The following is a 15,082-nucleotide window of genomic DNA, read 5'->3' on the forward strand; positions in this document are numbered from 1 at the left end:
TGGTGGTGGTGGAGGGTAGGGTGTGTGTGAGGTCCAAACTGCAACTCCCAACAGGCCCTCATGTTGACGGGGAGGGTGGTGGTGGTGGGTGGAGGGTGGTGGAGGGTAGGGTGTGTGGGGTGTGTGAGAGGACCAAACTACAACTCCCAACAGGCCCCCATGTTCACGGGGAGGGTGGTGGTGGTGGAGGGTAGGGTGTGTGGGGTGTGTGAGAGGACCAAACTACAACTCCCAACAGGCCCCCATGTTCACGGGGAGGGTGGTGGTGGTGGAGGGTGGGGTGTGTGAGAGGACCAAACGACAACTCCCAACAGGCCCCCATGTTCACGGGGAGGGTGGTGGTGGTGGAGGGTAGGGTGTGTGGGGTGTGTGAGAGGACCAAACTACAACTCCCAACAGGCCCCCATGTTCACGGGGAGGGTGGTGGTGGTGGAGGGTAGGGTGTGTGGGGTGTGTGAGAAGACCAAACTACAACTCCCAACAGGCCCCCATGTTCACGGGGAGGGTGGTGGTGGTGGAGGGTGGGGTGTGTGAGAGGTCCAAACTGCAACTCCCAACAGGCCCCCATGTTCACGGGGAGGGTGGTGGTGGTGGGTGGACGGTGGTGGAGGGTAGGGTGTGTGGGGTGTGTGAGAGGACCAAACTACAACTCCCAACAGGCCCCCATGTTCACGGGGAGGGTGGTGGTGGTGGAGGGTAGGGTGTGTGGGGTGTGTGAGAGGACCAAACTACAACTCCCAACAGGCCCCCATGTTCACGGGGAGGGTGGTGGTGGTGGAGGGTAGGGTGTGTGGGGTGTGTGAGAGCTCACAACTACAACTCCCAACAGGCCCCCATGTTCACGGGGAGGGTGGTGGTGGTGGAGGGTAGGGTGTGTGGGGTGTGTGCGACAGGACACAGAAATGTGTACAAATCTATATGAACATGTAATGTCCACATTACTGACCAGCTCTATCTTGTCCCTCAGGTGATCGTGAACTGACTGGGGAAACCAGCACCCGGCGGCAAGCCTCGCCTCCCACACATACCGGACTCTCTGGTGACGATGACACAGGCAGCTCCGGTGCGGAGGATGGAGCGGGCCCAAGCAGACAGCCAGGGCCATCTGGCTCACAGGGACTCCCGGGCCCGACAACCGTCGCATGTGTGACTCCAGCGACACCTGCCTCTGTGATCTGCAGAGTCCCCACCACCACCACCACCACCACCACCACCACCACCACCACTACCACCAGTACCACCAGTACCACCAGTACCACGACTCCTGCCTGTGCCACCCAGCCTAACCCAGCGCACGACGCAGGTCCATCGGCCTCAAGCCCACGCAGGGTGAATGGGCCACAAAGGAGAGAGGCGACGGGACATCAGGCAATCAGGCGACCCACACTCCGCCGTACAGAGGAAGGACAGCTACCCCATCCTGTGGCAGAGTCCCTACAAGCCCTAGCCAGGTGCCAGGCGTCATACGACCGTTCCCAGGAACATGCAGATCGTGCACACCAGGACTCAGTGGACAACACGAACATCTTGCGCGAAATCTCGGGGTACCTTGGCCAGATAGTGCACATCATGGGCCAGCAGACAACAATGTGGAGGGAATGGATTGGCCGGAACAACCCCCCCTCCACCAATTGTCGTAGCGCCACCGCCACCATCACCTCCACCGCCACCGTCACCTCCGCCTCCACCGCCGCCGCCACCACCACCACCACCTGTGCCTCTGGCGACGGATGTGGCCCATGAACAACCTGCACCCCCAGCTGACTCTGTTCCACCTCAGAGACGGAGGGGCCGCCCGAGGCTGGAAGTGGGTGAGAGCAGTGTTGGAGCGCCATCCACACGCTCCAAGAGGGGCCGCCAATGACTTTGTCACTGCCTGTGCCAGACATTCACCCTGCAAAGTATCCTGTCCCACATAGACAATCATTGCCACTGGTCTGCTGGACTAGCCTGACACCCCCCAATGTGGTGTCAGCACGGACATTTCATCCGCCATTACCTTCAACTCCAACTCCCTCCTCCCCACTTACTTGTAAATAATCACCAGCACAAATGCACAACCTGTAAATAAATTTCACTTACACACTCAATGATGTTTTGCCTCCATGTTTATTCACATGATTGCCTTCAGAAACAGACGTAAACAGGTTCAGGGATCCTAGTTGTAAATGATCATGGCTCTGCGGGAGTGACCTAGGGAAAATCAGAGACAGCAAAAATACGTCAGGAAACAGATTCACACACATCACAACACACTGCACAGCAACATTACACAAACTACACTCATAACAAAAGCATGGGATGAGAGGACACACATCATGGAGACTTGTATGTCCAAAGAAATGAAGACACACATATGCAACCATCACAAACAAGAACACACAGCTGATGCAACCCACATCCACACAACACCAGCAAACATACATAAGGCATTGTCAGCCGGCACAAGAGGTAGTTACTCACATTCAAGGGAAGTAGCGATCAATGAGCTGGCGCCTCTGGTCCACACCTTCCTCCTCACCACTATCCTCATCAGTCGACATGGGTGGGATGGGAGGCCGAGGAACTTCTTCGTCTTCAGGGTCCAAGAGCAGTTCAATGTCATTACGCACGGCCAGGTTGTGGAGCATGCAGCAGGCAATCACGATCCTGCATACTTTGCCTGGTGAGTAAGGCAGGGCCCCTCCGGTCTTATCCAGGCACCGAAACCTAGACTTTAGCAGTCCAAAGGTACGTTCAATCACTCTCCGTGTCCTTCCATGTGCATCATTGTAGCGCATTTCACCCGCTGTAGTAGGATTACGTATGGGACTGAGGAGCCAGGGCCGGTTTGGGTACGCCGAGTCGCCTATGTAGGGGGATGACAGACACAAATATCACAACAAGATATGGTGGGTACCCCATGCCACACAGAGATCACAAAAGTCCCCACTGCACACTCACCAACAAGCCACGCTTGACCGGGTCGCAGATTTGCCATCAGTTGGGGGACAATGCTGCTCCGCATGATGTGGGCGTCATGTGCGGAGCCAGGAAATCTTGCACACACATGGGAGATGATGTTGTTTGCCAGGCACACCACCTGCACGTTCAGCGAATGGAAGTGTTTGCGATTCCTAAAAACCTGCTCACGTGCCCGTGGTGGAATGATAGCAATATGTGTGCCATCAATTGAACCCACAACGTGTGGTATGTGGCCCAGTGCATAGAAGTCTGCTTTGACTGCTGGCAACTCTTCCGGCCGTGGGAAATGGATGTAGTCATTCTTGTACAGCATCATAGCTGTTAAAACATCCCGAAGTACCGTGCTAAACATGGCCTGTGACATCCCCCCGGCATGTCCAACTGTGTACTGAAAGGTGCCAGTAGCAAAGAAATGTAGTGCAGCCATAACCTTTGCAGTGGGTGTAATAGAACCAGGATACGTCCTACGTGGCTGCAGATGAGGAGACAATTGGGCAACAAGCTCCATCAACCGACGTTGATCCAGCCGGAATTTCCTAATGACCTCCTCGTCAACCATATCCTCCAGCACAGTGTATGGCCGATGCACATTTGGAGCCCTCCTGTGTGGGAGAGAAATGTAACTTGAGTCAACTTACAAACTACGCATACGTGTGCAACTCCATCACATGTAAGCCAACATTAGACACAACAAATTTTCTAGGGAGAATGGTCACATGTGTGACATCTCTGATAGTCTATACAATACGGAGTGGCCCTTTAACAAAGTGCAGCCACTTGCAACAGGAAGTGTGTCAACACATACAACGCAACGTAGTCACATGTGAACCTTACTGACAATACGTGTGTCTTTACCCTAATTTTTAGTAGCCACATCACAGACACACATGCAAGTGCATGCACACAAACGATAATGATACACACACACCATGTCATCATGCACCAATGCCAACACCAATAATGTTGTGCATACGGTAATTACATGCATGGTGACACAACGTCCAAAACACATACACTGAATGCATGTGTACCACCACCATTGTAGTCACCTCGCCAGAACCACACACTGACAACAGATTCATAATTTGGCCATACAGCCGTTATGTACTGTGTAGTTGTGAAGATGTAATAACGTCTGTAGGGTCACACCCGACGTTAACACGTCAAAATGCACATCTGTTGCCCATTGTGTGCCCACCGATGGGCATAGTATGGACACACATGCGATAGTGTATGACATATGAACTTTCCCTATCACGCTCACAACCCTCATGACGCAACTGCAGACAACACATCACGTTGCAGCGTCTGACAAGATAACATAATTGGCACCGCCATGGCGGTGCACAGCTTCCGCTACTTCCCAATGGCCATACGCGGCCAGCGTCCCTCTTCCCATTGGCTGCATGTGCACGGACCGTCACGGGCACACATCGGCAACCGCACGTGCAAGCTTCAGGCACGGATGCTTCAGTTGCAACAATGTGCTATCACTGGCGCCACCATGGCGGTGCACGTACTCAGCGGGGGAGGTGCAGGCCTATACACCCTTTAGATGTACTCAATGGACATGCCAGTTCATGTCCCCTCTTACAGTCACATTGCATCATCCACCGTACACCGGCCGGAGCGGCCGGGCCTAGGACGGCTGTGCCGGCCATGTCCACAACCGCCGTGCCAGGCCATGTCCACAACCGCCGTCCTAGGCCTGGCCTGGCACGGCGGTTGTGTACATGGCCGGCATGGCGGTTGTGGACATGGCCTGGCACGGCGGTTGTGGACATGGCCGGCACGGCCGTCCTAGGCCCGGCCTGGCACGGCGGTTGTGGACATGGCCGGCACGGCGGTTGTGTACATGGCCTGGCACGGCGGTTGTGGACATGGCCTGGCACAGCGGTTGTGGACATGGCCGGCACGGCCGTCGTAGGCCCGGCCTGGCACGGCGGTTGTGGACATGGCCGGCACGGCGGTTGTGTACATGGCCTGGCACGGCGGTTGTGGACATGGCCTGGCACGGCGGTTGTGGACATGGCTGGCACGGCCGTCCAAGGCCCGGTCTGGCACGGCGGTTGTGGACATGGCCGGCACGGCGGTTGTGTACATGGCCTGGCACAGCGGTTGTGGACATGGCCTGGCACGGCGGTTGTGGACATGGCCGGCACGGCCGTCCTAGGCCCGGCCTGGCACGGCGGTTGTGTACATGGCCGGCACGGCGGTTGTGTACATGGCCGGCACGGCCGTCCTAGGCCCGGCCGCTCCGGCCGGTGTACGGTGGATGATGCAATGTGACTGTAAGAGGGGACATGAACTGGCATGTCCATTGAGTACATCTAAAGGGTGTATAGGCCTGCACCTCCCCCGCTGAGTACGTGCACCGCCATGGTGGCGCCAGTGATAGAACATTGTTGCAACTGAAGCATCCGTGCCTGAAGCTTGCACGTGCGGTTGCCGATGTGTGCCCGTGACGGTCCGTGCACATGCAGCCAATGGGAAGAGGGCCGCTGGCCGCATATGCCACATCGAAAGTAGCGGAAGCAGTGCACCGCAACAACAGGGCCAGTCATTGGCCCATTTCACGAACACGTATCCAGGGCTGACCAATTGCTGGCGACGTATGCCACTGACACGTGCTGAGGGCCCTATATATGTGTGTTGCCCAAAAGCACACATCCTACCCTGGGGACCAGTGCTGCCTGTTCACCTCGACCTGCTGCTGCTGCTGAGCTGACCACCGACTGCTGCCTGTGACCATCACCTCGACCTGCTGCTGCTGCTGAGCTGACCACCGACTGCTGCCTGTGACCATCACCTCGACCTGCTGCTGCTGCTGAGCTGACCACCGACTGCTGCTCTTGTGCCATACTCCGTGATCTTGCCATGTCGAGAGCCAAAGAGATCCAGTCTCGTCCCTTCACCGCCGCGGAGCTTGATGTCCTCGTGGACGGTGTGCTCGGCAACTATGGACGCCTCTACGGCGCACCCGGACAGGTGGTAAGTGCAGTGTGGGACATGTTGGTGTGCATGAGGGGGCCAAATAATCCTGCCTACTGCAATCTTAGCTGTGTAGTGTGGGCTCGACATATGTTCCGGATTGTGCATTGCTGCTGACAGATACGTGTTGCCCCTATGTGTGTGACAGGCCAACTGTCCACTGACTTACACCCTTTTGTCTCCCATCATGGTAGGTCAAGCTGCACCTTCGCAAGGACGTGTGGAGGAGCATTGCACGTGAAGTACGGGCATTGGGGGTGTGCAACAGACGACATACACACTGCCACAAACGCTGGGATGACATTTCCAGGCTGAGCAAGAATGTAGCGGAAGTGACACTGGGGATGATTCCAAGGACGGCCCGTCTGGCCCGACGCTCCATGACCCCTCTCATGCACCGTATCATTGCAGTGACGCATCCTGAACTGTCCGAACGTCTGAGTGTCGATCAACAGCAAACTAGCGGTGAGCATACTGTCTGTGTAGGAAACTTGTGAGTGCAATGCATGTATTGGTGCACAGACACAGTATTGAGTTCCGTGGTGCATATGTATCTCTGTGATGCCATGTTGGTCCCATTGGGTGGGTGTCATTTGACATCCAGGTCCGCCATGTTGACACGCCACTTGCTTAGTAGTTGAGTGTTGAAGCACATCCCGTAGTGGTCCATGGCCCCATGGCAGGAAATGTGTGCAGATGTACGTGCTCCTGCCCTGTCCGCATGCTGTACATGTGTCACGGCCACCAACGCTTATGTAATGTGAGGATGACTGGTAGAGGTGGGCCGTGTGCAGGATGGGTGCTACAAGAACTTTGTCAGCTATGGAATTTGGAAATCCTTGTCCTTCTGTACGTGAGTGTGCCCATGACTTACACCTCTTTTATGTGCATTTCAGCTATGACAGAGGACACTCAGCCACAGACGGAGGAGATTAGTCGAGGAAATGAGTCCGGGTCAGACTTCGCACACATGCAGACTGACATAGAGGAGGGCAGCGCCGGAGAGGGGGACAGGACCGTCCCTGAGGACTCGCATGTGGAGACACCATCGTCCTCATCTTTGGAAAATCTTGGTGAGCCTGCACTGTTGTCACAGACTGGGAGTGGGCAATCATCACCTTCTGTCGGAACACAGCACACAGGGCCCACACTTCCGCCAACTGCACCATGTACTGTTCGTGCCCGCAGGAGTAGGGGGAGCAGAGTGGCGTTCCGTGCAGGCACCGCTGCCCCTGCCACGGTGAGCCAAAATGCACTGTGTGCTGAGGCCGTTGATCTGCTGCGACAGCTGTGTGTGGGGCAGACCAATATGACAAATGCTTTCCAAGACCATGATAGGAAGTTGGGGCAGGTGGTGGCATTCATGGAAGGGATGCATGGCGATCTTGCTGGTCTACACAGGACAGTGCAGTCATTGGCAAGCAGTGTGTCGTCTGCAATAGTACAGTCGCATGGACAGGGTGCTACTTCTGTTTCCCCATCTACACCACTGGATGTCTCAGGGGGTAGTGATTATTCTGAGCAGGACTCAAATACAGGTTATTGCACTAGAAGCAGCGTCAGACAGCGCGTCAGGGCACGCAGGGCACAGACCCCATCCCCTAGGTCAGCAAAATCTGTTCATGAAGACAACGTCAGATACACTGGAGTACACACACAGGATCCACAAGTGTTGTTGGGGGACATGCCTTCAGGAGCTACACAGGCATTCAACACAAAAGGTACTCCCAAGGCAAGGGATACTCACAAGTCCATGGACAGTCCCTTGGACAAGGCCACTCAAAAGACAAAGGCACCTCCTAAGAGCAGGGAGACTCCCAAGGGCAGGCCCACAACAGAGGAAAGGGACCCTCACAAGGACAAGGACAGTCAAAACACAAAGGCACCTCCTAAGAGCAGGGAGACTCCCAAGGGCAGGCCCACAACAGAGGAAAGGGCCACTCCCAAGGACACGGACAAGGACAGTCAAAAGACAAAGGCACCTCCTAAGAGCAGGGAGACTCCCAAGGGCAGGCCCACAACAGAGGAAAGGGACCCTCCCAAGGACAAGGACAGTCAAAAGACAAAGGCACCTCCTAAGAGCAGGGAGACTCCCAAGGGCAGGCCCACAACAGAGGAAAGGGACCCTCCCAAGGACAAGGACAGTCAAAAGACAAAGGCACCTCCTAAGAGCAGGGAGACTCCCAAGGGCAGGCCCACAACAGAGGAAAGGGCCACTCGCAAGGACACGGACAAGGACAGTCAAAAGACAAAGGCACCTCCTAAGAGCAGGGAGACTCCCAAGGGCAGGCCCACAACAGAGGAAAGGGCCACTCCCAAGGACAGGGACAGTCAAAAGACAAAGGCACCTCCTAAGAACAGGGAGACTCCCAAGGACAGGCACACAACAGCAGAGCAAGGTCCATCTCCCAAGGCCAGGGACACACACAGAGAGCAGGTGTCTACTGGAGACAGGTACACCACAGACGACAAGTCTGCTGGCAGGAACAGGGCGCCGACTAGGGCACAGGCAAAATCCAGAGACAACACTCCACCTAAGGATAAGGCACATCCTACGGACAAGGCTTCTACCATGGACAATGGTGCAATCAAGGACAGGCATACTTCACCCCTGGCTGCACTGAGGCTGATGTTTTTGACTGAACGCCAAACAGATGTCTCCGCGGCGGAGTCCCCCCATACCTCCACTCCCATCCAGCCCAGTCAGAAGCAGAGGAGGGAGTCCCCTGTTGTTGCATCCCCCATTACACATGATTCTGAGTCCAGACGGCAGGCACACAGCAAACGACAAGCAGGCTCCAGCACGTCCCCAGAAACCCGATCCCCGGCTGCAGATGCTCCACCTATGGTGGGTGATATTTGTTGAGAGTCACCACCACTTGCCAGTCCTGTCCTGTCCAGGGTGCACTCACACATCCCTAAGAAACGCAGACACACACCATTGACACCTGCCCACCCTGATGTCGCTCAAGGTCAGCTATCCCCAGCTCCCAGGGCCACCCTGCCTCCTGGCCCATACAGCCCTGTGGCTCATCATTTCAGTGGTCCCAGTGGCGCAGGTGCAGTTGGCTCTCATGTATCAGATAGTGGCACTGTGTCTGTTGTTTGCTGTCATGCGTCATGTTGTGGCACAGTCTCAGTTGTGCCCTCTCCTGTTACAAGTCCTGGCAGTGTATCTGGGTCTATGGCTCACGTGTCAGTGAGTAGATCTGTGGCTGTGTTGCACACTCCTGTTTCTGGTGCTGGCAGTCTGTCTGGGTCAGTGGCTCAAGTGTCAGTGACTACATCTGTGGCTGTGTCTCACATTCCTGGTGCTGGTGCTGGCAGTGTGTCTGGGTCTGTGGCCCATGTGTCTGTCACTCGGGCTGTGGCTGTGTCTCACACTCCTGTTGCTGGTGCTGGCAGTGTGTCTGGGTCTGTGGCCCATGTGTCTGTCACTCGGGCTGTGGCTGTGTCTCACACTCCTGTTGCTGGTGCTGGCAGTGTGTCCGGGTCCGTGGCCCATGTGTCTGTCACTCGAGCTGTGGCTGTGTCTCACATTCCTGTTGCTGGTGCTGGCAGTGTGTCTGGGTCTGTGGCCCATGTGTGTGTCACTCGGGCTGTGGCTGTGTCTCACACTCCTGTTGCTGGTGCTGGCAGTGTGTCCGAGGCAGGTAGTTCACGCAGTCCACCTGATTCTGTGATGTGAGGTGCTGATCACTTCACTCACATGTTATTTCACATGGTGTGTCCGTTGTCCATTGAGAACTGCGTTGCACTCTTGTGGTCCCTGGGACGGGTTGGTTGGGACACGTACTTGTGCTGCCTCTGATGTACCTGCTCTGTACTCCACAATGCCCTGTTGATGTTCTGATACTGCATTCTGCCCTCTCACGTGCTGCCTCTGATGGACATGTTCAGTGCTATGGACTGTTGATGCACTTGGCCCCTCTCAGGTGCTGCCTCTGATGGACATGTTCAGTGCTATGGACTGTTGATACACTTGGCCCCTCTCACGTGCTGCCTCTGATGGACATGTTCAGTGCTATGGACTGTTGATGCACTTGGCCCCTCTCACGTGCTGCCTCTGATGTACCTGCTCTGTACTCCACAATGCCCTGTTGCTGTTCTGATACTGCATTCTGCCCTCTCACGTGCTGCCTCTGATGTACCTGCTCTGTTGGGCACAATGCCCTGTTGATGTTCTGATACTGCATTCTGCCCTCTGATGTGCTGCCTCTGATGTACCTGCTCTGTACTCCACAATGCCCTGTTGCTGTTCTGATACTGCATTCTGCCCTCTCACGTGCTGCCTCTGATGTACCTGCTCTGTTGGGCACAATGCCCTGTTGATGTTCTGATACTGCATTCTGCCCTCTCATGTGCTGCCTCTGATGTACCTGCTCTGTACTCCACAATGCCCTGTTGATGTTCTGATACTGCATTCTGCCCTCTCACGTGCTGCCTCTGATGGACATGTTCAGTGCTATGGACTGTTGATGCACTTGGCCCCTCTCACGTGCTGCCTCTGATGTACCTGCTCTGTACTCCACAATGCCCTGTTGCTGTTCTGATACTGCATTCTGCCCTCACACGTGCTGCCTCTGATGTACCTGCTCTGTACTCCACAATGCCCTGTTGATGTTCTGATACTGCATTCTGCCCTCTCACGTGCTGCCTCTGATGGACATGTTCAGTGCTATGGACTGTTGATGCACTTGGCCCCTCTCACGTGCTGCCTCTGATGTACCTGCTCTGTACTCCACAATGCCCTGTTGCTGTTCTGATACTGCATTCTGCCCTCTCACGTGCTGCCTCTGATGTACCTGCTCTGTTGGGCACAATGCCCTGTTGATGTTCTGATACTGCATTCTGCCCTCTCACGTGCTGCCTCTGATGTACCTGCTCTGTACTCCACATTGCCCTGTTGATGTTCTGATACTGCATTCTGCCCTCTGATGTGCTGCCTCTGATGTACCTGCTCTGTACTCCACAATGCCCTGTTGCTGTTCTGATACTGCATTCTGCCCTCTCACGTGCTGCCTCTGATGTACCTGCTCTGTTGGGCACAATGCCCTGTTGCTGTTCTGATACTGCATTCTGCCCTCTGATGTGCTGCCTCTGATGTACCTGCTCTGTTGGGCACAATGCCCTGTTGCTGTTCTGATACTGCATTCTGCCCTCTGATGTGCTGCCTCTAATGTACCTGCTCTGTACTCCACAATGCCCTGTTGCTGTTCTGATACTGCATTCTGCCCTCTCACGTGCTGCCTCTGATGTACTTGCTCTGTTGGGCACAATGCCCTGTTGCTGTTCTGATACTGCATTCTGCCCTCTGATGTGCTGCCTCTGATGTACCTGCTCTGTACTCCACAATGCCCTGTTGATGTTCTGATACTGCATTCTGCCCTCTGATGTGCTGCCTCTGATGTAGCTGCTCTGTACTCCACAATGCCCTGTTGCTGTTCTGATACTGCATTCTGCCCTCTCACGTGCTGCCTCTGATGTACCTGCTCTGTTGGGCACAATGCCCTGTTGATGTTCTGATACTGCATTCTGCCCTCTCACGTGCTGCCTCTGATGTACCTGCTCTGTACTCCACAATGCCCTGTTGATGTTCTGATACTGCATTCTGCCCTCTGATGTGCTGCCTCTGATGTACCTGCTCTGTACTCCACCATGCCCTGTTGCTGTTCTGATACTGCATTCTGCCCTCTCACGTGCTGCCTCTGATGTACCTGCTCTGTTGGGCACAATGCCCTGTTGCTGTTCTGATACTGCATTCTGCCCTCTGATCTGCTGCCTCTGATGTTCATGCTCTGGTGCCCACTTTGCCCATGCTCACGCATACACTGTGATTATACCCCTATTATGTGCAATAAAGGTAGTCAGTCATGTCTCGTGGTTTGTCGTTGTCATTCATGTTAGCGTACTACAAATGTGTATTTCTATTTGCTTCTCATCAGTGGTTTCGGTAACATGACACTCCCCCTCCCTACGTCACGACCCTTGCAGGTATTCCCCTCCATGCAGCCAATGGTTTGTGCCTTACCTGCGCCGGCGTCGATGGCGGGCCAAGACTAGGACGTGGTGGATCGCGAAGAGCATCGGGAAAGCGTGTAGCGCTGGGTCCATGGTGGCGAGCAGCTTGTGGTGGGTCTCTCTGCTATGTATCTTTTCTTCGCTGTGGGGAATCCGCCGTGTTCAGACAGGTTGTTTTTCCTCAGCGGTTTTATGTGTATTTTCCGCCCTCTTGATTTGGGGGACGGTCTTAGACGTCAGTACGTACGGCGGAGCCTCCGGATGTGTTCCGTCCGCCGCGTGGTCCTGTGTAGTTCGGCGGTGGTGCGTGCTTTTCCGTCGCGTACGGAAATTTGACACGTTTTCCTATCCTGATATGGCGGACGGAGTGTCCGCGGCAGGCGGACCCGGAAAAGGAATTTTCCGCGTACTCCAGGGCCACGGTGGCTCTTCCGTCCGCCATCCTAATGAGCCCCATAGAACGCAAACAGGCCCTGGCAATTAAGTCGGACTGGTCCGGGGGAGAGTTTCGGGGGGAAACATTACTGTTGCTGTAGTTACGGGCGGGCTGATATTGCAGCGCTGCTGGAAAACCGGACCCAGTAACAAAAAAACTGCCCCCACCACACTAAAACTGCCCACACCAATCTGGCTCACGGGGAAAACACTCAGTGCCCAATGCGGCCAGTCCGGCCCTGAACTCACCTGTTCCTAGCACAATGTCTCACCTTAATTGTATCTAGTACCACAATACACTAATTTACCAGCGTGATTTATACATCTACCAATCAATGAATTATTCAGATGCCTTGAGGTTTATTGCTGAGGGCAGATTTTCATGTTCTAAGGGAGTATTGGCTGTATTTGGACAGAGTTTTTGCATTCATGGTTGAGAGATGTACGTGATGTTGATACACTTAAGATTGGTAGTGTTGACAAGGCCATAGTGAAAGCAATTTTCTGCTGTGAGAGATTGGTCTGGACACAGTTATAAGGGTAGTGCATAGAAAATGGAAATGTATGATGCAGAACTTAGGAGCATATTTACCACTTTTTCACACAGAGCAGTGCAGCAGCCGCAAATGTGCACTGCAGAAAAGGACAGAGGATGAGAGCGCCAAATGTACTGAAATATGGCACTCTCCTCCCCAATCCCTAAAGCCAGTGTTGAAAGCAGCAGCTGCGCGCCACGGAGACACCTTTGCGCCATAGTGCAAGGGTGTCTGTGAGTCTAGCATAGGTTTTGTAACAAAAGGGTATCCTTCCAGTACAAAATACTATGCATAGACTGACTTAAACCATTTTCCCTCTTTGTATGTGTACTGTACAGTGCAGCACAGGTGCAAAGTTGGAAAAAGGAGAAATGAAAGCATTTCTCCTTCCTTACACCAACTTCTAAAGGGTGCAGTTTTCTGACACTAAACTATGTCTACTTTATTTAGTAAATTAGATTTAGTGCCAGAAACCTTGGGTGGTTACATGGGAATGCCCATGACCCACCTATGGTACTCCCCCTTGGAGCTAAGTAATGCAACGCTGCTTTGCTCTAATATTACGTTGTTTCCAGTGATAACATTTTTTAGCACTGTAAAGTAAATCGGAAAAGAAACATTTTGCGCTGATTTGCATCACTTTTGTGTAAAATCTTAGTAAATCACCCCCCAATGGCTGTGATCTGCCAGTTGTGCCCCATTACTGTGCTGTTTATTTTACCACTGACTCACTAACACTCCCGTTGTACCAAGAGCATACTTTAGTCAGCTGCTGGTATGGGAGGGGGAGGCGTGAGCTGCGGGTTTAGTGGGCAGGACATGGTGGAAACAGCTGTAGGAAGGATCACAAAAGCAGAGGATTGGGTTGCCAGGTGACAAGTAGAGATGGGCGCTGTAGTATATCAGCAGGGACAGTCAGTCTCAATATGTCCTGCTCCATGCATACAAGCAATGACATGGCTGTCATGAAAGTTAAGCTCAGTGGTCGAGAGGAGTGGTAAATACCAATGCCGAGGTCACAGGAGCTAGTAACAAGAGATTGGACGTGTTGTGTGGTTAAGTTTCCTAGGAAAAAAACCCTTTTGGTACATAAAGTGGGTTAGGTGTTTTTATTTCACCTTTTACTTCAAACATTCATTTGTATAGTGTACATAAAAGACATTCAATGTATGTAATAAAAAAGGGACATATACATAATCATTCAACATTACATAAAATAATGAATACAATATGATTGACATTTAACGAATGCATGACAAAAAAATCATTAACATAAATGACCAGTCATTCAGTTAGACAAGAAACAAAAGCGGTGCAGACTTATTTACAATTTACATTACTGCAACCTGCTAAGCCAGCTAGTCAAATAGAATTACAACAGGCCGAATGCCTTGTTTGCATACTGTATTATTCTGTGAGTTTGTGATGTTTGCAGCTAGCTGTGTGTGGCCGAAACATTTCAGAACCCTATTTTCCTTTGAGGGTTCTCCTCAGGACCAGGACTTGGTCGGACTCTACAACGTAATAGAATATTACAGAGATGTGAATGTGAATTCAGACTTATATTTGCTTTCTTCGGTTTGTTCCACTCTTTAGTCTATTCTTACCTTACCTGTGTAAGGGTGTCCTTGGGGATGCCAACCACTTGTCAAATTCAGAAATGACCCACCTACCTGTTAATTTGGCTGTATCCCTGTGTCAGGGTTCAGTGGTTTTAATTCCAGTGTGATGAGCCCTTCATTGTTAGTTTGGCGATATCTTAGTCTTTATATCCCTCTGCCATCTTGTCGTTATTTCCCAGTACTAATATCAGTGTATCTATGGCCCGTGTGGCCATCATAGCACCAGTTTGGCCCAGTCTTAGCTTCAGCATTCTCATGTCTGAGTGCCATTGTCATCATGTCCCAGTGCCACCTTGTGTAGATTCATTGCAGCCAAGGAATGATAATGACTGGTATGAGTTTCAAGACTGTTGGGAAATCCAAAAGAGTGAAGCGAATATACCTATTTATTGGAAACAACATCAGGTTATTGGACTCTTTTTTATACTTATAGATTTATTTGTTCATGTATTTGTGTATTTTTATTATTGATGCATTTACCTTTGGAATAAACAGTTGACAAATAATGGGAAT

Source organism: Lissotriton helveticus, chromosome 10 (assembly GCF_964261635.1).
Source record: "Lissotriton helveticus chromosome 10, aLisHel1.1, whole genome shotgun sequence".
Classification (NCBI taxonomy): Eukaryota; Metazoa; Chordata; class Amphibia; order Caudata; family Salamandridae; genus Lissotriton; species Lissotriton helveticus.